Source organism: Monodon monoceros, unplaced genomic scaffold, assembly GCF_005190385.1.
Source record: "Monodon monoceros isolate NGI ecotype Baffin Bay Population unplaced genomic scaffold, NGI_Narwhal_1 Super_Scaffold_15, whole genome shotgun sequence".
Classification (NCBI taxonomy): domain Eukaryota; kingdom Metazoa; phylum Chordata; class Mammalia; order Artiodactyla; family Monodontidae; genus Monodon; species Monodon monoceros.
This window is the reverse complement of record NW_021703771.1, coordinates 18,853,669-18,875,839: the sequence shown is the minus strand read 5'-3', so window position 1 is coordinate 18,875,839 and position 22,171 is coordinate 18,853,669. Positions and strand designations below refer to the sequence as shown.

At 44.4% G+C, this 22,171-nt stretch overlaps 1 non-coding gene across 1 annotated transcript; it reads right to left on the bottom strand.

The window, feature by feature from the left end:
* Window positions 1–1,940: 1,940 nt before the first annotated feature.
* LOC114896383 lies at window positions 1,941–2,047 on the bottom strand. The gene has a single exon (XR_003793764.1). It is a non-coding gene; the product is annotated as a U6 spliceosomal RNA (small nuclear RNA).
* Window positions 2,048–22,171: the final 20,124 nt, after the last annotated feature.

The following is a 22,171-nucleotide window of genomic DNA, read 5'->3' as shown; positions in this document are numbered from 1 at the left end:
AAACTGGCTTAGCTTGAAATAAAATCTCCCCCATGAAACATATCTAGAGGAATCATGTTCCCACTCAGACAACCTTTGTGTGGATCGTCAGTGGGAGTTTTATTCTTGTTTGTCCCCTGCTGTGTCCGACCATTCAGCACAGTCTATGTCATAGTGAGATTGCTTCCCTAGTCTGTGAGTTTCCATGTGGGAAACATCCCAAGACTACTTGTTTTCATTTTTTCCTTCTCTGGGAGAGACTGACAGAGCTAGGAGTTTGTAGAACCTATGCCCCCCCGCTTTAAGTTTACTTAGAAAAAGGAATTGACATTGGTTCCAAAGTGTGCTTTGCAAAATGCCCAGGGAACACACACTTCTGCTTGCCTCACACACGGCCAGAGCTCAGGAGGCTTCTCCCACCCCCTGAGTCTCAGCTAGGCAGCAGGGAGACCCTCCATCCCACTGGCAGACCTGTGGTTCCCATTGTCACCCAGAGGATGCAAGAGCAGAGTAGGGACGCATTGCCAAGGCGGCTAAAGGCTCGCGTAGCTGGCTGACGGGCAGGAAGGGCCTTCTCCCTTCCGGTTTGGTTTTATCACATCAGCCTCCTGCCCTCCTGTGGTCCATTAGCTGAGGAAGGGGCGTTGCAATAATGCAGGGGGTGAAGGAAGGGAGTGAGGATAGTTACTATGGAAAGAGGCAAAACCAGATAAGAAAAGAGGACTCTTGGGGTGGAAGAGAAAAAGGACCCTGAATTAGAATTATTTTATGAGAAGTTTTAACCAGTTCCCAGAGGGGAATTCAATTCTGAGACAAGGGTTCTTATGAAAGGGATTTTCCTTGACCCTCGAAACACATGGGTTTGAACTGTAGGGTCCACTTACACGTGGATTTTTTTCAATAGTAAATACCACAGCCCTACACGATCCCCAGTTGCTTGATTCCCTGGATGTGGAAACCCCAGATACGGAGGAACCATGGAAATGGAGGATTCCCAGATATGGAGGAATCGCATATATGGAGGGCTGACTATGATTTTCTGATTTTCTGATACTCTGATTTTCAGCTGTGCAGAGGGCCCGCACACCAGCCCCGCACTGTGCAGGCTCAACTGTATTAGGAAGCATTCCCAGGGAAAGCCTGTAGGGGGATGGGAAAGCATGAATTCATGATTAGGGAGAGAGGGCAGGCAATGCTGTAGTATTGGGCCAAGTCCCAAGGAGGGAAACCCTATTCCTTCTATATTTCTGTGTAACAGATTGCCCCAAACAACAATAAACTTTTATCACCTCTCAGAGTTTAAGTGGGTCAGGATTTCAGGAGTGGCTTGGCTGGGCAGTGCCGGCTGGTGTGTCCTTGTGGTTGTAGCCACAGTATCAGTCAAGATCTCGGCAGGTTTACCTGGGGCGGGAGGATCATTTGCAAAGCAGCTCACTCACCAGGCTGGAGAGCTGGTGCTGGCTGTTGGTGGGAGGCCTCAGTTCCTCTCCACATGGGCCTCTCCCAGGACTGCTTGAGTGTCCTCCTGCTGTGGGAGTCCCCAGGTTAGTGTAGCCCAAGAGAGAAAGCCAGGCAGAAGCTATCCATTTCATGACCTAGCCTGGGACCATGACGAGCATCGTTTCCCCCATCTTCTGTTCTGCAGAAGCACTCAGGCTGGCCTTTATTTTATTTTTTATTTTTATTTTTTTTGTGGTACGCGGGCCTCTCACTGTTGTGGCCTCTCCCGCTGCGGAGCACAGGCTCCAGACGCGCAGGCTCAGCGGCCATGGCTCACGGGCCCAGCCGCTCCACGGCATGTGGGATCTTCCCGGACCGGGGCACGAACCCGTGTCCTCTGCATCGGCAGGCGGACTCTCAACCACTGCGCCACCAGGGAAGCCCTGGGCTGGCCTTTATTTAAGGGGAAGGGAATTAGGCTCCACCTTTTTTTTTTTTTTTTTGCGGTACGCGGGTCTCTCAAAAATATGGAATGCTTCACGAATTTGCGTGTCATCCTTGCGCAGGGGCCATGCTAATCTTCTCTGTATCGTTACAATTTTAGTATATGTGTTGCCGAAGCGAGCACTAGGCTCCACCTTTTGAAGGGAGGAGGGTCAAAGAATTTGTGGACATTTAAAAACTTTGGCTGTGTCCTGCAGGGAAGCTCTGGAGATAACATAGTTTACCCCCACCCCCCGCCCCCAGACTGGTCTCCATCAGGGGCCGGGGAGCTGGAATACTTGTTCTCTCCTACCTGCCCATCTTTGGATCCGGGCTGCCTGAAGTGGGAAGGGCTTCAATTCCCAGGCTCCCAAGGGCGGAGTCTGAGAACAGCCCTTGGAGGAGTGAGGCAGGTGCTGGCTGTGGAGGGTGAACCAGCCCCTTGCCCCGCCCCCATGGCAAGCAGGGCAGAGGGACCTGAGGGATGAGATGCGGCACGCTGACGAGGTCTTCCTTCCCTTTCTTGTGCGATTTTGTCTCTGAGCGGAATTCACTGTTGTCTCAGAGAGCCTGGGAGCAGATGTCGGAAAACTACATAATGAAATCAAATAGCAAAATAGAACCAGGCAGATGCTTGCCCAAAGAGCAGGGGAAGGAGATGGCTGGACACCAAGGGTTATTAATAGCACTCTGTACTTTGATGGTGTCTTTCATCTGAGTTTCCAAGAGCTGCACGGCCATTTAAGTAATCCAGGGAGTTATTTTCTTGGCTAGAACCCTGAAATCCAACAGGTCTTTTGAAAGTTTGGTGCTTTGAATGTTTTACTCTTTCTGGATTGTTCTCGAGGGAGAAATGATTTTGATTTATAAATCGTATGGAGGTTTTTAAAAGTCAGTTATTTCTTAAAACAATAGATAGTTGCACTGCCTTTGGCAACATTCTGTGGAATTCACAGGGCCTTCTTCTTCCTTGTCTGTCTCAAAGCTGTCTTCATGAAATTATTTAATTAAGTGATAGAACATTTCTGTTCAGCAGGGAAAACATGTCTAAAGATCCTGTCCGAAATTCGAGTAACCATGGTTCCAGGCTTCTAACCATCTGTTACTCCTTCTTCGTGAGATGCCAAATGACGGGTTGCAGAGGTCTGTTCTGCTCTTCCTCTACCACATACACCTAGAAAGGGAACAGGGCTGCAGCGGTAAGGTGGCCCTGGCATCAAGAACGGGCCATCTCTAAGCTGATATTTGGCTGGTGACTAAGAACGGAGTCTGTGAGCCACTTTGCCTTGGCGGTTCTTCACCAGAGAAGCGAAGCACAGGAGAGAGATCCCACCTGGACGTGGAACCAGAAGCAGGTCTCCCACGCGAGCCGATGCCTGCCTTGATTAGAGTCAGCCGGCACCGGGCACACTGCGGCTGCGCGGACCTCCTGTGAGCGCCGGCCTGCCTGTGTGCACGCGTGAGGTGCGACCGGGAAGAGGCTGCGGCTGCATCTCATTAACTTGTCACATCTCTTCCCCCAAAGTGGACGAGCATGTGTTTTGCCTACTGACTGGTCACTGATGGTTTCATCACCAATGGTTTCAGTCCTAGACTGAAAAGGGCTGCCGCATAGCAAAGCCCAGACCAGGAAGAGAAAGAGTCCGCTGCCAGGACTGGAACCACAGCAAAGGATATGTCCCAGAAGGGCCCAGGATTCACCTGCCTTCTGCTGCCTGCAGCGCCCGCTGTGTTCCTCCAGCGCTCAGCATGAGAAGCGTCGCTGGGCCTCTCAGGCCTACAGGGTGAACTAATAAGGGATGTGTTTGCAGCTGTCAGGAGGCTGGTTGCTGCTGCTCTACAGATACTCTGGACAGGACATGTTTTCTTTTTCTTTTTTTAAATCGGGAAGCGGGAAGTTTTCCTTTCCTGGCCCTTCCCAAGCCTTTGTAGTTACCAATTATATCCACTAGGTGGCAGCACAGAGCGCAGGCCACAGCTCGCTCTACTCTCCAGCCGGGGTCTGCGTCTTAGCAGGACGGAGAAGTCCAGGATGGCCTCCCACCCGCTTAGCAAGGGTTCATTCTGTCTCTCCCTTTCCTTTGAGAAACGACCATTCAGAGGCTTGTGCCTTTGAAGACTGTTTCAGCAGTGGGTCCAACTTCCTCCCAAATGGCCTACTTCTTTGCGTAAGAAGTGAGAGAATATTTTCTGCCCCAGCTTTATTTTGGGATAAGGCAGGCATTTATAATTCCATTTGTAATCATGCCACATTACCTTTTATACGATCTGAAAGTGTGTGGAAATGAATGATTCTCTCTGGAGGAAGGGATTCTGTTCATCCGTTGATCATTTCTTTCTTTTGGAGGGTTTGTCCCCCACCCTTGGTTGAGTCTGGGTCCCCTGGGCTCCAGGACATTTTGCCAAACATGAGGGGGGTGAAAGGGGAGTGGAAGACAAGGTCCTGGCCCTCGAGGGGTTGAATGGTTCCTGAGAGCCCTGAGGAACCCAAATAAATACAAGTCCACTTCGTTTGTATTCTGTGAGCTTTGCTCTAGTTTTCTGTCGCATTGCCTTGACACTTAGTTCCAGGGCGCTTCTGGAGGGGCAGTCTGTACAATTTAACGTCAGTTAGTCAGCTCTTCTGGGCAAATTAAAAAACCCAAATGTTGTTGAGTCACTAATTTATTCCTCACCGCTGTGATTCAGAGCTCCTGTCTCATTTCTCCAAGTCTCCCCCATTCCCAAGCCCCATACCCCACCCCTCCCCTGGCTGCAGAGCAGACAGCACTTCCTGTCTCATCTGTGTTCACTGCCCCCATTTCTTTTTTTAAAATTTTTATTGGAGTATAGTTGATTTACAATGTTGTGTTAGTTTCTGCTGTACAGCAAAATGACTTAGTTATACATATACACATATCCACTCTTTTTTAGATTCTTTTCCCATATAGGCCATTGCAGAGTACTGAGTAGAGTTCCCTGTGCTATACAGTAGGTCCTTACTAGTTATCTATTCTATATATAGTAGTGTGTATATGTCAATCCCAATCTCCCCATTTATCCCTCCCTTTCCCCCTTACCCACTGGTAACCATAAATTTGTTTTCTACATCTGTAACTCTATTTCTGTTATGTGGATAAGTTCATTTGTACCCTTTTTTTAGATTCCACATATGAGTGATACCGTGTGGTATTTGTCTTTCTCTGTCTGACTTACTTCACTCAGTATGACAATCTCTAGTTGCATCCATGTTGCTGCAAATGGCATTATTTCATTCTTTTTTATGGCTGAGTAAATTCCATTGTACATATGTACCGCATCTTCTTTAGCCATTCCTCTGTTGATGGACATGCCCCCATTTCAACACGCCTTCACTGTTACTGAACACTAAGGCCATCTCCCCCTAACCGTCCAGAGTGAAACAAAAGAAAGGCCAGTTCTGAAGGGGGCAAAGGCAAGGAGCCGAGTCCAAGAAAGGCTGCCTGGGAGCCCATGTCTGGGCTGTTAGCATCCTTTCAATCTTCTTCCTATAAGAGTACCTTGGATTTCTTACGGGGGGATATTATATGTCCCCTCCCCACTGCCGCAGGTTGGGGAGACATGACCCTGCCCTCACCGCCAGGGGCAAGCCTGATTGGCCTCATTCAATTTGCATATTTAATCCTCCAGGCCAGTTATGGACGCCTTGATTGGGGGGCCCACGTGACCTGTCAGTGTGTTGACCTCTCAGTATGTGGAGCTCAAGGCGTTCACTGGGTCTGCTGAGAACTAGATGTGAACCGAAGAGCTCTTGGCATCCGTCCTGCACTCATGAGAGAAAAGCTGTCACAGAGCAAGCCAGGATGGAGAAAGGAGGGCAGAGAAACAGAAGAAACCACATCCTTAGGACGTCACTTGAGCCCCTGGATTAAGCTTTGCCACCAACAAGCCCTACCCTTGAAAATTTTGTGAGCCAATAAATAAATACTTTTTTTCCAAAAAAATCCAGGGTGAGTGAAGGTTTCTGATACCTATCATCTAAACATTTCTGGTTGATGTGCTCTGGGAAGGGTAAGATTATCTCTGTAGAACATGATGAGAAATGGACCAATGAGGGGCAGTCAAGCCAATCTTGTCCCGCCAGAGTCAGCTGCTATTCCATCTCCATAGCCCAGGTCCTGGCCACCTTCTTAGCCCACTGCTCTCAGAGACAGAGTCCTCCGGTGGCTGGGAGGAACCAACCTAGGGTTCAGGTGGAGAGTTTAGACTTCTAGCAGCTGGTGATGCCCAAAGATCTTCATGGGCTGTTGGAGAAAGTAGCCAAGGAAGAATGGCAGTTCAGTGGTGGAAGGTTCACAACTCGGCAATGGGAAAAGTTGTGCTACTGGGGAGTCACGGGTATAGGTTAGGAGAATGAAGTGTAAGGGAAGAAGAGAAAAACGAGGTGAGGAATGAAGTAGGATAACTACACTCTGGGTCTCACAGTTCAGAATTTATGTTTGAACTGAGCCTAAAATGTTAAAAACGTCCAAAACACATGCAGAAAGATAGCAGGGAGTAGAGAGAAGTGCTAGGTATGTCCTATCAGGCAGATTCTGGTTGCTTTTGCTGCTGCGTGCAGACTTTGCAAGGGAGATCTTCTGTGATGATGAATCTCTTTGCTGTCTGGTGGTCTTTCGTGGTAGCACTTGAGGAATGATATAAAAGTCTCCACTACATTTATAATAGGCTGAGACTTGAACCACATGTTTTAGCAACCATATGAACCCTGCGGAATCAATTGCTGGGTGAAGTTGAGCATGTATTTAAAACATGTGAGGGGATGTTTTGTGTCTCACTAGACTAATTTTACTACATAGAGGCTTCATCTCTCTCTTACCTCTGGGGTTTTAGAAAAAAGTCTACCTTCTGTACGTCTGATGAAACTATGCGTTTGCTGTAACCCTGTGGTTAGTCATTAGGGCTGTTTGCCAATATTTGGGGCTTCCGGGCACATGGGAGAATTAAACTTTCCCTCTTCCTTTGAACTTAGGCAAAGCCATGTGACCTATTTTGGCTAATGAAACGTGAGTGGAAGTTATGTGGCGGAAGCATTAAAATCCAGAACACAATTTGTATGCTTTTTTTTTTTTAGCCTCTGGCATGGTGACAATCAACGGTTGGAATGGTGGCCGCCCCATCCATCTGAGTGACTCTGATCAGCCCAGAGATGCCACCACTCCATCTAACCCCAGGCGACTTGTAGCCTAAGCAAGAAACAACCCTTTGTTGTTTTAAGGCATTGAGATTGCTGGCTTGTCTGTTACTGCAACAGAACCGAATTCATCCTGATGTATATAAAACTAAAAGTATTCTAGCAATTGTACTTGAAATTGGGATGAATCAGATTTGCCACTTAACCTTTGGTAGCTCACCATCTTGAGAAACGATGTGAAGAAAAATTATAGAAGGCAGTGCTTAAAATATTAATTAAAAACTTTAGGGCTTCCCTGGTGGCGCAGTGGTTGAGAGTCCGCCTGCCGATTCAGGGGACGTGGGTTCGTGCCCCGGTCCAGGAGGATCCCACATGCTGCGGAGCAGCTGGGCCTGTGAGCCATGGCCGATGAGCCTGCGCGTCCGGACCCTGTGCTCCACAACGGGAGAGGCCACAGCAGTGAGAGAGAGGCCCGCGTACCGCAAAAAAAAAAAAAAACTTAAAAAAACTTAAAAAAACTTTAAAGTACTTTATAATTTACTTTTAATTTCTTTAACTGTGATATAACTATTTCTTGTTAGTTCTATTCATAATGTACATATATAGATATATTCATGGTTTTTATGCAGTTATAATTATATTGGATATACTTTGGTGTATTTAACTGTCTTATTTAAGATTACTGACAAAATAAGTTTACATTAGTCTTCACTGTTATGAGGGATATGCAAGATTAAACTAATTTTGATTCTGTTAGATGCCTTTGGCAGAGGAATCAGAAAAACTGAACTCAAACTAGCTTAAGTTACAAGAAAGTTTAATATCTCACAGATATGGGATTTTTCACATATAATGGAAGCTGAGGCTTTGAGATGCTTGACTTAGTAGCTCAGTGCTGTCATCCTGTCAAGGACCCACGTTTTTTCTGTTTCTCTGGGAAGCTCACACCTCGGTGTTGAATTCCCCTCTGGTGTATCTAAGATGGCGGCACCCGTGCCAGGGTCCACATCCAGCACAGCACCCAGAGTTAGAAGATGAGCTGTTTCTTCCCGTGCCTTTTTCTTAGGAGGGAGATACCTTTCCCCCAACACTCCTAAGGAAACTTTTCCTCTCATCTTAGTAGGCAGAATCAAGTCCTGTGGCCATTCACAAGCCCACACTGGCCTGGAGGTAGAATTATTATGGTCAATGGGGATCACAGTGTCCCCATGGACTAGCCATAATTAGATAACCAATCTTTTTTTTTTTTTTTTTTTTTGCGGTACGTGGGCCTTTCACCGCTGTGGCCTCTCCCATTGCGGAGCACAGGCTCAGCGGCCATGGCTCACGGGCCCCCCGCTCCGCGGCATGTGGGATCCTCCCGGACCGGGGCACGAACCCGCGTCCCCTGCATTGACAGGCGGACTCCCAACCACTGCGCCACCAGGGAAGCCCCCCAATCTTTTATTGTTGGCTGTTTAGGCCATTTCTTGTTTTCAGTTGCTGGAAACAATTGGGTATATGTCTTTTCTACTCTCTCACTCTTTTCAAGTTTTCCTAAAGATGGAATGATTGAGTCAAAGGGAATAAATATTTTTACCGTTCTTCCTATGTATTACTAAAATATTCTTCAGTTTGATAAAGGTTGTACCAAAGTACAGTGCCATCAGCCTTGGGAATAATATTCTGTTTTATTTCTAACACATGCTATAGAGTAGTAACTTATTGGCTTGAGTTACAATTCCTTAATTACCAGTGAGGCTGAACATTTTTCCAGAGTTTGTTTACTCTTTTTGGAATGAGTTCCCTCAGAAGGTAGCCTCTCTGGCACAAGGGTCAGAAATATTGAAGTCTCAATCCCCCAAGTAAACGGCATCTGGCTCTATCTCTGACCCAGCAACACTGGAACTAGGGACTGACTCAACATAAAGTAAACGCAAATTGCCCAGAGACTCACACGATCCAGATGGAACCCATGGGGGACCCTTAGCAGGGAAATGTCACCCAGGCTTTAGGCCAAATAAAAGGAATTGCAGCTCTTGGAACAGAATCCTTGGAGAGCTCTTAAACACAGATTATTTTTATGACCACGTGAAATTATTGAGTTAGAAGCATCAAAAATTTTAAAATGATACCCACATTTAAACACTTCGAAGAATGACCTTATTCTTAATAGAATATCTCTGAAGGAAATAAAAAGGGATATAGAGCCATGTCTTGACCTGGGTCTCGCACAAGTTTTGATTTAATAGACTCCGCTGCCTTCACTGAAGCAGAATAGTTTGGGCTGGTAGTTTTGTGTTGGATGACACAGCTGTCTTCTTCACCAGTTTCCTGTCTCAGCATCTTGATTAAACACTACTGTCGGGTTCAAAGATGTTCGCGTTATTGTTTCTCTAGAGTGCTACAGGTGGCTCTGAGGGGGTCTATGGACTTGACAATGGCGGTAGAATGTTGTGGGCGTGCGCATTCCACCCTGGCTCCCGGCCTGCGTCGCCAGCAGACTTTCAGGAAACCAATCAAAGGGCTCACAGTCATTCCACCTGTAGTTTTCATTCATTTTCATTTTTCCTACAGCTCCCCTTCACCTTCTCCTACCCTCTAGTTTGCTTCCTTTCTATTATTTTTCACTCAATTTCCCTGAAAACCCAGTGTTTTGGCTTGGGCTGCTCTCCGTAGGGTTTCCTCTCTCTGCTGTTTTGAACACTTTATGTGGCTCCTTTTCCTTCATACGGGATGGTCAGGGAACAGGATTTTGGGGTTAAGATGTTACACTGAATGTCTAAAGTTTAAAAAAATGTGTTAAAACATATTCAAGGATATTGGACATTATTTATGGATTCGTTGGTTTAGAAGTTACTTCAGGATGTTTTGTTTTCTCATATCAACATTAATTTTCACTCTAACAGTAAATAAAGGGTCATTTCTGCTTTCTGGAGCCTCCCTTGAGCTTGTTACATTGGAAAAGTGCTGCAAAATTATGGAAGGCCTCCAAACCCTTAAAGGAGGTAGACCTATCTTGTCTGTCCCTGGTGAGCTCAGCTGTATCCTTCTGGCTTAAAAATTAGATAATTACATGCATGTTTTTTGCTTAGCCCTAGAAGTATTCCATGTACGTAAAGAAGTTCGTATTGAGTTCAGAGACTATAGGATTTTAGATATTTGTTCCAATACCGGAACCTCAGGAGTATATTTTTCTCTCCTCTGATAGAAAATGACAAAGAATAAAATCAAGTTTAAAAGTAGATCTTGTGTTTTAGAAACTAGTAGATATCAACGAAAAAAGTAATCTAAGAAAAACACTTCTCTGTCAAAAGAAGAGTCAGAAACACAAGGGCTGTAATAGAATCTGAAAGGTGGGCTGGATTTCAAAGAGCATCAGCAAAGTACAGCGTGGCAGGGACAACTACCTCTTTTATTTTTAAAGATGGAAATCTTTTTATCTTTATACAATTTATTTTTAAACATCATTCATGAGACAGAGAGAAAGGCTCAGTGTAGTTGCCAGATAGTCAACATATGATCCCTAACAGGGGACCCCATCTGGGTGAAATATGGCCATGCAACAAAGGGGCAGGGGCTTTTACATTTTATGTAAATCCAGACTGAGTGCTTGAGAACTTCCCAGGAAAAGCCTTGTGCAGAGATAGGCTGTGGATCCTGGAACACCGTGCCTTCTTGACTGCTGGATGCTGCTGAGAGACCAGAGCGAGGCCCACTGTCTTAGTGATGTTTGCAAAGTGATGGTTGAGGTTTTCGTGGTGGTGGTGATTGGTGACTTAATGCCGTGTGCTCTGATCCCAGCTGGTACCAAAGAGGTGGGAGACCACCCCTGACCTGGAGTTTGCGGGTGTGGGAAGGGGATACGTGGGGCTAGTCTCTTCACTGTTAGGGCACACTTGTTGACTGCATCTGGTTTAGAAGAGCAGCAGATCAAGAGAGTGTGTGTGTGTGTGTGTGTGTGTGTGTGTACGCACACGCACTGAATTTAATTCCATAGTACAAGGTGTAGGTATTTGTTGGTAATAGAAATGTGCATTTGGAGAATTTTATTTCTGCAGTCCATGTTTCTACACAGGCAAAGTCACTCTGAATTTAATTATTTTCTCTCCACATTCACATTTGTTTGCCCTGTTTCAATTTAATACATTTAATGGTCTTTCACTGGTATTTGCTTTTCAATATTTTTTTTTCTCCTTTTCTTTGAATTCTTTCTGACCATCATCTGTTTCTCTCTTCTTTCCTTTATCTCTGTTTTTCTACACCCCTTTTCAACTTTCTGTTGATCAAGTCAATGAAGGCCAGTTTACCACTCTTTCCAGCCATCGCGTTGACATAGGGTCCTTTTCTTTTTGGTCCATGAAGAGAGTTGAAAATTCTATCTAAAAATCCCTCTCCCTGGAGTTAGTTGCCAAGGGTGGCTCTGGTGAAGTTGGGGCTAGCTGAGCTCTTTCTGGAAAGATAGATGGGTTTTAAGCAGCGGGAAAGATGCCTAGAGTATGGACTAGCGCTAAAGCAAAGGCATCTGCATAGAAATGACTTTTAATAAATACCCTTGGCACAATTTTCTATTTACAACTTTTGAAATCTGAGAGGGGTTAAAAATGAAGAGACCATAAATCTGCGATGGGATGCTGGTAGGCGGAGGTGTGGTCAGACCCTGCAAAGTTGAGGCACTTAGGGCCAGTGCATAAAGAATGAGAATATGAAGAAAAATGCTACAAATCTCTCTACATGGCGAATGCAGAAAACAATGGGAAATTTGCTTCCAAGCTAGCCTGGATAAGACTGTGTTTATAGCTGTGAATGTAAACAAGGAAGCAAAGCACCGGGCTCACAGCATGAGGGCGACATCATGTTTTCGTTACAGTGACTGAAAACTATGCATAAAAATTGGAAGATTACTTGGTATTTAAATACAAATGTGAACTTAGTTACAGACCTCTAAAGATGCATTTAATTTTATAATTCCTCTTAACTCCGGCATCTTGTAGCAGGTATTTACTTATTAACCACCCATGCCTAATTGTTGACCTATCAGGCCTTATACTGACTCAATAAAGTAAATAGATATTTAGGTCAAACGCGAAAGATATCACAAGAGTGCTAGAATTTGACATGCCCAAAGGGAGAAGGCTGATTCTGACAGCAGGGATTATAAATGTTTTAAAGTAATTAAAACCTGACTTGCCCGACTTGATGTATGCCATTTTCAAAGTGTCTGATTGTTTGCACAATTTAAAATAAGGGGGAAAAAACATGGCAACTTTACTGAGCCCAAGAGGGAGTTAGGTGAAATGGTTCAAGTTCTGTTTAGATTCATGAACGGGTATTTGAAAGAGCTCGGAGGCTGCAAGAAAGGATATTTTTCCAGATGATTAAATGCAAATATTGTTGAAAAATGCTTAAGAAAATGATTTCAGAATAAGCAGGAAATAAAAAACGATGGAGGTGGGGAGCACAGAGGTGAAGGAGGGGATTGTTTGGGAGGGATTTCTCCTCCTGCCGTGACCCAATCTTGACGTCCTGGGATCTGAGGAGTCTTTGTTCTGCGGGAGAGGGCTGGCAGGAAGGAAGATGATGAAGATGCTGAGGCAGCACTCGGGCCTGCATGCATGCTTGCCAAGAGGTACCCAGGATGAACCCTCATCACTTTCCTCTCCAGACGGGCGGGCAGTGCCTACTTTCCCCAGGACGCGTGAGGTTTCCGAGGTCACTCGTGTACAGACCCTTGAGCAAAGCACAAAAGACCCATCCTAACCCCACGCATCTCCTTTCCAGTATTCGATACTAAAACCCACACCACAGTGTCCACACCAAAGGACCAGCTGGAAACCACAGTTCTGATACAGCCTTTCCTCCTAAATTCTATCAGTTTGCATTTGGCTTATGTTAGGATTATATTATGTATGAGGTAAGTGGAGACTTATTTTAGTCTGGGCCTTCTATAGCTGATGGCTGGGCTACACTGCATGTTGGATCCTGGTGGGTGAGTTTGGAAACATCAAAGGCTCTTGTGTCTTAAAAAGGTCATACCGCGGGAGCATGATGGGAACTCTCCCAAAGAGTGGGAGCCGGAACAACTGTTAGCGTAGGTTGGGGCAACTGTTCTGCTGCGGTTGAGGTGAGACCTGGTGCCATGTCTGTTGACACCCCAGCATTCCTGCTTTTCATCTAACATGAGTTCAGAAAAGGGAAAACAAGCCCTGAATTGGAGGAAGTTTCAGAAGCTTCAGGGAATTCTGTTTCCCATGGGTTTAAACCATCTACGTGCTGACAAGAATGTTTTATCAAGACAAGAGTTCTCTTTCAGTTCTGAGTGTCGATCCAACTTACAGAAATTCTGGAGTGGAATTGTTTTAGCATTGGCAAGGGAGAAAAGGCGAAGGAAAGGACTTCTAAAGCCTTCTTGGACATCAAATGGCTATTTCACAACAACTTTGTGATGAGTTAAGTGTAAATGAATCAGAAACATACGGACGAAATTTCCTTTGAAATTCACATGGGTGTAAGATTAAGGCAAAAAAGTTCTTGGCAAAGAGTATTTTGGGATTTGCCAAATTCAAGCAATTTGAGAAAGAGTCGAAGATGCTCTTCGCGGACCCCAGAATGCTGCCGGGCTCCATCTCTGTTTGTTTGTTTGTTTTGGGGTTTTTTTTGCGGTACGCGGGCCTCTCACTGCTGTGGCCTTTCCCGTTGCGGAGCACAGGCTCCGGACGCGCAGGCTCAGTGGCCATGGCTCATGGGCCCAGCCGCTCCGCGGCATGTGGGATCCTCCCGGAGCGGGGCACGAACCCGTGTCCCCTGCATCGGCAGGCGGACTCTCAACCACTGCGCCACCAGGGAAGCCCCGGGCTCCATCTCTGTTCATTCCTCTTCACCACCCATCAGTCGAGGTGTCCCGCAGCCTGGAAAGCTTCAGGTTGGCTGGAAGTCGGGCATACAGGAAGTCCTCCAGTGCTTTCGTGGTCTGCTAGGGAGGGTCAGCACCATGCTTTAGAGCCAGCAGTGGAGAGCAGTGCTTGACTTTGCAGTCAAAGGGTCCAGCAGTTTGGATCCTGTCCACATGGGTGCTGCTTCGCATCAGGGCTGCATCCGAAAATTGCATAGTTGGCGGGAGATTTTTCAACTCTTTTAGGAAGGGTTTGGCTACTCAGTGGGGAGTATCTACTCTGGAGGCAGGTAGAAATGTTGGGCAGAAGAACTGACTTCTTTCTCTAGACTTGGTCTTGTTGCTTCTGCTAAAGAGGGAACATCTCTAGGGCAGAGACTCAGGGGTGGTGTTATTTGTTTTTTGCACACAGACTTTCCTACGGGAGATGTCTGCAATGCTTGTTGTACCGAATTGAGAATGAATTACAGAGGAAGTGGTTTGCAAAACTGCAAAGCAAATTTTCAGTGAGAATCAGAAAATATCATCAGAGGAAAGGGTTATTTTAGCAATATTTGGGGATTTGGACATCACTTACTTGTTGTGAAGAGGTTTTCACTGCAGTGGAATGTGTTCAAATGGAATTTAACTTAGAAAGTGGGGAAAGGGACTGGAGAGTGGTGCTTTTTTGTAAGAGGAACGGCGTGTAGGTGTGTGATGATGTACAATATCCAGCAGGGGAGGGGCAGTTAAGGGGGGAACAACGAAGAGAGAAGCTGGAAGTCCATGATTCAGAAAGGTTAGAGGACCAAGCTGTCCTGTTCCTTGAACCACAGTGAGGGTCCCGTCTGCTTGCCAGCATCACTCACTATGCAAGGAGAGCTGATGCCCTCTTGGTGTCCCAGGCCCAGCACATTCTCCCAGAGGTGGTACCTGAATTCAGACGAGCCGATTCCCTCCTCAAAGCCATGAATGCGGTACCTGGCCCATCCTGGACACTCAATAAAATGTTATCAAATGAATGAAGGCTGTGTTTTGTGGATGGCTGTTAGCTAATGCTAAGGGAAGAAAAGGCAAAGAAGACTGAGGACGAATGATCTCAGAGGGAGGCAACAGAACCCCAAAGAGTGAGAGACCCCTAAAACAATGTAGGAAGGCCATCGTGTAGATCCAAGAGACTCAAAAGGAGGACAGAAGATGAGAAGCTATTCGGTTTAGCTGTCTGGGACTGTCTTCTAACTTTTCCAAGGGAGATTTCAGAAGAGAGAGAGAGAGAGAGAAATAAAAAACCCAGGAGGTGAGAATTTATGGGGTGGAAGTAGAGGCAGTGGATGTAGATGTTGCTGTGAGCTTTCCACTTGTCTGTCATCCATTGACTCATTCGGCAGCCATGTGATGAGCACCCCCTGGGAGCCAGGCCCCGGGGGAAGCATACACATGAACGCTGCCACCTCCAGGAGGTATGTGGTCTTTTAAGAGAGAAAGGACCACAAACAAAAGCTCACAAACAATGAACACAAGCTGATTAAGAGAAACTCTAGAAGGAAAGCACAAATTGCTCAAGTTTGAGAAAAAAGCAGTTTTCTCCGGCCAGCCCGCGGAAGAGGGTGATGTCCAAGGTACACTCCGTGTCCTGCCTCGTTACACCCTGGAGAGAGCTCTCAGCCTCCCAGTCTTTACATGCCTCAGCTTCCCAGCCCGCCTGTGCAGCACCTGCCAGAATTCAGCCTGCCTCAGAATTCAAAGAGTTTCCCTTCCAATCCCAAGGCAGATGCTAACTAAGTAAAGCCAAACTGAAACCTGGGGCCAGGACCACACGAGCCCTCGTCTAAGGGGACACTGCTTCTCAGAGAAGAAAAAGGACTTGTGAGGTGGAGGGTCCCAGGCTGTGCGTGCCCACCTGCCTCTCGCCCCACCTTCCCTGATGCCATAGCAGCCCTCAGGGGTTTCTGGACATCTGTGTCTAACATGAACATATGCAAGCTGTTTGCATTTCCTTAGAGAAGGCCATAAGATACCAGTTTTCATTAGTTCAGGTGTTTACCTCCTCCAACTGCTTATTTTTGAAGACAAAGACAATCTGCTGTATATTTTCTTGACTGCTTTGAGGTCATTGGTTTCCAAGGGTCCAGGGCTCTTTTTTTTTTCTTTTGTTTCTGTCCAGTACTAAGCGCTCTTAGATGGCCTCATCCCTCTCTGACCTCTCTCTGTTCCTTTCCTAGTTCTTTTCCACTCAACCGTCCATCCTCCATCCAATTCAAAAGGATTGGGGCATCAAGACCCATCCTAGGAGTTGAGGGAAGCCACAGAACAGGTATATGACAAACTCCCCTCAAGAAACATCAGGGCTTCTCAGAATTCTGCTTAGCCTCCTTGACTTTTACTGACCCCTTGGACCCCTGCCATTCACGACTGCTTGCTTTTTCCATATGTGATCCTGTAGGAAAGAATAGAATTTCTGTAAAAAGAATTAAGCTGGGAAAGAAAAGACATTTTGGCAAAATCTGAAACATAGGCAATATTTATATTTTAGGAATGTTTTCCAGAGCTAAAGTCACTTTAGTACTTGGAGAACATTAAAATATGTAATGCAGTCAACAACTTGTTTTGCTCATAAAATGATTCTATTTGATATTCAGTATAAAATATAATTTATTCAGGAATAATTGAAACTAGCTAGTTTGAACTTACTTCTAAATGTTTTACATTTTTTTACAAAATAAATTTTGAGTCCACGAGCTCCGTGGACTCTAACAGCTCTACTTTTTGCCAGTGTATGAGCTGGCAAAAAAAGTGGAGGACGACACCCCAGACAGGCTAAACTTATTCTGGGGAATTGTAAAAATAACAACAACAAAAGCAAGCCTGCTTTTTCCTCCACGTTTTCTCCTGGGACCTTCTTTTCTCCGGTGCTTTCCTCGGGCGTTGGGGGATGTCTAATGAGTCTCTCTGAACTTCGTGTTGTGTCGGCCCCTGATGGGCAGGTTGTTCTCTGCCATCCTGGATCTGACTGCCGGCTTCGTAGTTCTTCCCCGACCCTTTGCTCTCTCTAGTTCTCTTTCCACATGGCTGATTTGAAGCATTTGAAGAAAGAAGTGTAGACGTGCATTGTTTCCATTTTGCAGCTGTTCTCCGTGGTTTTTTGAGTTACTCCATGGTTGTCTTACTCTGTGTGTAGATGGACATCCATATGAGTAACTTGGGAAGTACAGCTGCGATCTGTTGGCAAGGAGGCCTCTCTGGGGTCAGCCTGTGGTCCTTCCTCTGTCATGATTCCCACTGACTAAGGAAGGGTGTGGTTAAGAGGTCTTGATGGTTGGTTGTTAGGATTGGTCCTCCATGACTAGATGACAGAGCCCCTGAGCACATATCTACTTTTTTAAAAAAACATCTTTATTGGAGTATAATTTCTTAACAATGTTGTGTTAGTTTCTGCTGTACACCAAAGTGAATCAGCCATATGTACACATATATCCCCATATCCCCTCCCTCTTGAGCCTCCCTCCCACCCTCCCTATCCCACCCCCTAGTTGGTCACAAAGCATCAAGCTCAGAGGGCAGATCTGTTTTACTCACCTCTGTCTCTCAGTGTTTTAACTGTGTACCCAGCACCGTAGTCGGTGCACAATATTTAATGTTGCTTAAATGAATGAACAAAGAGTTTAAATCTAAAGTGCCTTTAGTAATAGAGTCCTTAAATGTATATGTATGTTATCTTGGATTTTTAAAATATTGCTATGAGGTACTTAAGCCAATTCTATAGTTATAAGCCTAGTAAGATGTTACCATTGTATCTAAAAAGAAATAATGATACAAAGTATTTAGTACCTGTTATAATTAAAAGTAATCTAAAAGGAGAACTTGAACTTTTTGGAGATTAACGTGGACATAAAACATGATCTTGAAGCTGTGCTTACTTAGCACAAGCTTAGTGTTGCCAAAAAGACTTTTAAATCAAGAAATTCCGTGAGTTCAATCGTTTTTTACAAAATATTATGTTTTGTTCATCCAGGTCCTCTAAAAGGAAGAGGTAAAGACAGAATTAAACATGCAAGGATTTTATTAAGGGAAGTGCTCTGTGTGAGAGAAAATAGAGAAAATAGGGAGAGGGCTGGGAGACCGTGGTCAAGGCTGATCCCTGATCCCAAGTGAAGACAGGAGGAAGGTTGGGCGAAGCATCTTGGACTGCTCTGCCGTCTAAGAAGTTTCAGCAAAACTGTCCAGAGTCTTTGAGCCAAAATCAGCTGTCAGAGGTGTCCTGGGTCTCTCAGGAATGAAACTGTCTTTGCAATTCTGCCCCAGTCCTCGTTGGCTGGGAGCAGCTGCGGAAGGTGTGGCATGTCGTCAATTTACAGAGGCTCCCCGTGATGGGAGGGCTGCAAGTACATTCTCATGGTGGTCACATCTATATTGGATTCATCTGAAACACCCAAGAACAGTGCTATGTGAGGAAACATCCTTCACTTTACACTTGAAGTCAGATTCATTGGAAATATCAGGAAACTGCTTTATGTTACAGAATAAGGTATACGCTTCTACATATAATGTCTCAAGTGAACATTTTAGCAATGATGTTGACAGGACAGTATAGCAGTCTGGCACTGATTTCCAAATCCTATCCCCTCCTTTTCCCTTTTAATATAACTCCTGACTTGCAGCTAAGACCATGACATTCCAGAATAAAGATCGATTTCCCAGTCTGCCTTTTAGTAGATGTGAATGTGACAAGCTTCTGACCGACAAAAATAGAAGTGTTGTGTGCAACTCACAGGAAGTGTATGAATGGGAAGTGGTGTACCCTCCTTCTTGTTGGCTGGAATACAGATGTGATGGTTGGAGTTTGAGCAACTATATTGAGCTCTGAGGTAGAAATCTCATGCTGAAAAATGACAGAGCAACAATGTAAAAGGAGCTTGGAGCCCTGATTCATGGGGTTACCCTGGATTGCCCACCTCCAGATGTCTTTTATGAGTAAAGGAAATAGACTTCTATTTTTTTAAAGTCACTCTTATTTTTGGTTTCCTAGCACTCAGAACTAAACCTAATTTTACTAATATAGGCAGCTCTTTCTGAAATTGGGTCCAGAGAGACTGAAAGTAACATGCTTCTTATGACATAGCTAATAAGTGGTGAAGTTGGACTTTACCCAGTTCTCCTGACTTTTAGGTTGAATGCCCTTGGAATTAAATTTGAACTGTAACTAAATTAAATTTCACGGTGCTACCGTTATCTAGGCATTGCTGAACACATCAAGAGAGGTCTTCTCTCTCAGCCTGAGCTTCTTTACAAAATGGAGAGAAACATTTTTGTTACCAAGATTATAGGGTTTCTGAATTATTTTGATGAGATAATAATGACTATGTATCTATCTACTTTGTAAAAACCCCCAAGTCCTCAGAATGAAGAGTCATTTTATCATCATCAATTTACTGACTTCAGGTTTGAACAATAGGAACAAAAACTTATGCTCCTTCATACAAGCTGGGACTGACCCCAAGAAGCTTCAGGCAAAGCCCTAACCAGATTATTAAGCGTAGACCAGAGAGAGCATGAGGGAGAAGAAGAAGAATTTATCACTTCAGTAGATGATATACGATATTTTCCACTAATTGTTTCCCTGACTTATCATCCCTATGGCATCATAAACTTCTTAGAATCCAGAGCCATGTCTCACATTTCTGAGTGTCCTATATTTACTGTGTGTGGTGAATATTTGTTGGTTAATTGGTTGGGTGCTTGATAGTTGCTGTGAATATTATTCCTTGCAGCTAAAAACAACTGTGAGAATCTATGAATGCTACCATTTTTAAAAGATGATGTTCTTCTGAATTCTTGACCTCACTTTTATCTTTCCTGACTTAAAAAAAGCTAAATAGATACTGATTGCTTAAATTACCAAATTTTTTGTTCATTTCTTTAGGTTTTTTGAGCCAAACTCCCCTCTTTTTTAAGTCTTAATCTTGATTCTGCCTCTAAAACATGAGGAAAATGATAAAACATATTTTTCTGAAATTGATTCAGAATAAATTATGTAGCTTGTTTGTATAATTTTTAGCTCAGAACCATGTTTATGTGAATCCATTTGATGATAATGATAAAACATAATGAAGTAATGGAAATTTTGTTATGGAATATTTGGTGGTATTACAACTCTAATGGAATGAATTAATAAGCAAGAATTCATAGGGTCATAATCTCCCTACGGCTTGAACAAATGATGCTGAATCTCAGATCGCTCTCTGAAGTAAGAGACTTACTTCAAAAGACAGGGGTTTAAGCTCTCCTCTTTATATATTTATATAAAGTAAAGATAACCCTGCCCTGCCTATTGCAAATGAGATCATATTGCATGAATTTGTTTGTTATATTACATTCCATTTCACAAGGTAATAGCAAATATAAAATTGTTCCAGAAACATAAAAAGAGAATCACATAGATGAGCTAATTCATGTAAAAGTCCCTTTAAATGTAGTAGCCACACGAGTTATTATTAAGTATTTGAACAGTAAATCTCAGGAACTGTGTATAGGCAGGGATGATAGCTATGGTGCTAAGGTATTTAATAATGTAGAGAAACATTTTAGATTTCTGAAGCCTGCACTTTTTTAGATGTTTAGAAGGAAGCATTTAAGCATTAAAAAGCCAAATTATTGACTTGGGCTGACACTATTTTGGGCAGCTCTAAAGATGTTCATAGTCACAAAGTGCCCTTGACTGCAACATCATAAGGTAACCTAAATTTCCAGGTTATGGAGGAAGAGGCAGCATGGAGTGGTGGCAGTAGCCGTAAGTCATGGGTTCAAGCCTCAGCTTAGCCACTAGTTAGGAATGGGACTCTGCACAAGTCTCTCAACTGTCTTGAACTGCACGTCAGTTTCATTCTTGGTAAAATTAAAGGTTTGGTTTTGCCTTTCCAAATCGACATTCACCTTTCAACTTGAATAGCCTACATTCTACTGCAGTGTATGTGCCACACAATTAAACTATAAGACGTAAGACTCCAGTGCTCATGGAGCTGAAAATTTCATGTATTTGGGAAACACTACATGGGAAATATTGGAAAAGCTGATATCACATTTGGGCTGGGGGCTGACTTGTAAAACAGAGGAATGGTGGGTGCAGAGATTATGTTCCTTAACTGTGAAAGTTTGGAGTCACAAATTCTGTGTGCACATGATTCAGACGAAATCTGAAACAATTATTAGATATTTTCTAACTACCCAGGGGTTTGTAATTGTGTTTGACAGACCACATGGTTGACATCACATTTTTCAATTTTTATCCAGATGTTAGGCATCACATGAGCCCAGTCAAAGGCGGTCCATACTTCACAAAGGCAATTGCAAGTGATGAAAAAAATTAGTTCTTTTAGTTGCCACAGAGAACATTAAAAAGCCAAATTATTGACTTGGGCTTGACTTTAGCATGGTTGAGCTCAGCCAAACTGAACTGTGTTTTATCGCCTAACTGGGTGATTATTGGTTAAGATCCTTCCCTTTGCTGTTTATGCTATCAGTCTGCTTTTTAGTTTTTAAAAATATGCCCCACCCCCTTCACTTTCAGCAGACAGCTTCATTCTATGGTTTAGGACTCTTTTCAGCAAATGAGAGAAAACCCAGCTCAAGCTGGCTTAAGCAAAAGTGGAATTGACTGGTTAAACTAATTGAAAAGTCCAGGAAAAGATGTAGCTTCAAATGAAGCTCAGAGCAGAGCCTTGACCTCTATCACCAAGACCTGATTTTTCTCACTCTCTCTCAGCTCCATTCCTTCTGGTTTAACTCTATTCTCAGAGCGTCTTTTCCCACCACAGAAACAAGACAACTCAGATCATCTCTGCTTGAAGCCCTGTGGGAAAGTTTACCTGCCAATGTCCCATCACATCCTGTTAGCTCCAATTGTAACCCATGCCTAGACCAGTCACTATAGACAGAAAATGTGGTGCCCTGATTGGCTGAGGATGCGATCATGTGTTCCACTCCAGAGTCACAGGGTGGAGAATGGAAAGGGAAGTCAGGCTTCCAAGAGAAGTCAGGCTTTGGTTACCAAAAGAAGGGGGCGTGGAGGCTGGGCAGCCAAACCGACGTGTCCTCTGCACTGGGAACTTACTTCATCAAGACAAGTGGACCCTTTTCAACTTCCCAGTTCACATCCTCTTTCTTGTCATGGTCTTAGAAGAATAGATTCCCCCTCCTCCTGTTCACGGCCAACCTATCCACCAGTAGCCCTGACTCCTTACATCTGGTCCAGGATCTGACTTTATCAGTCA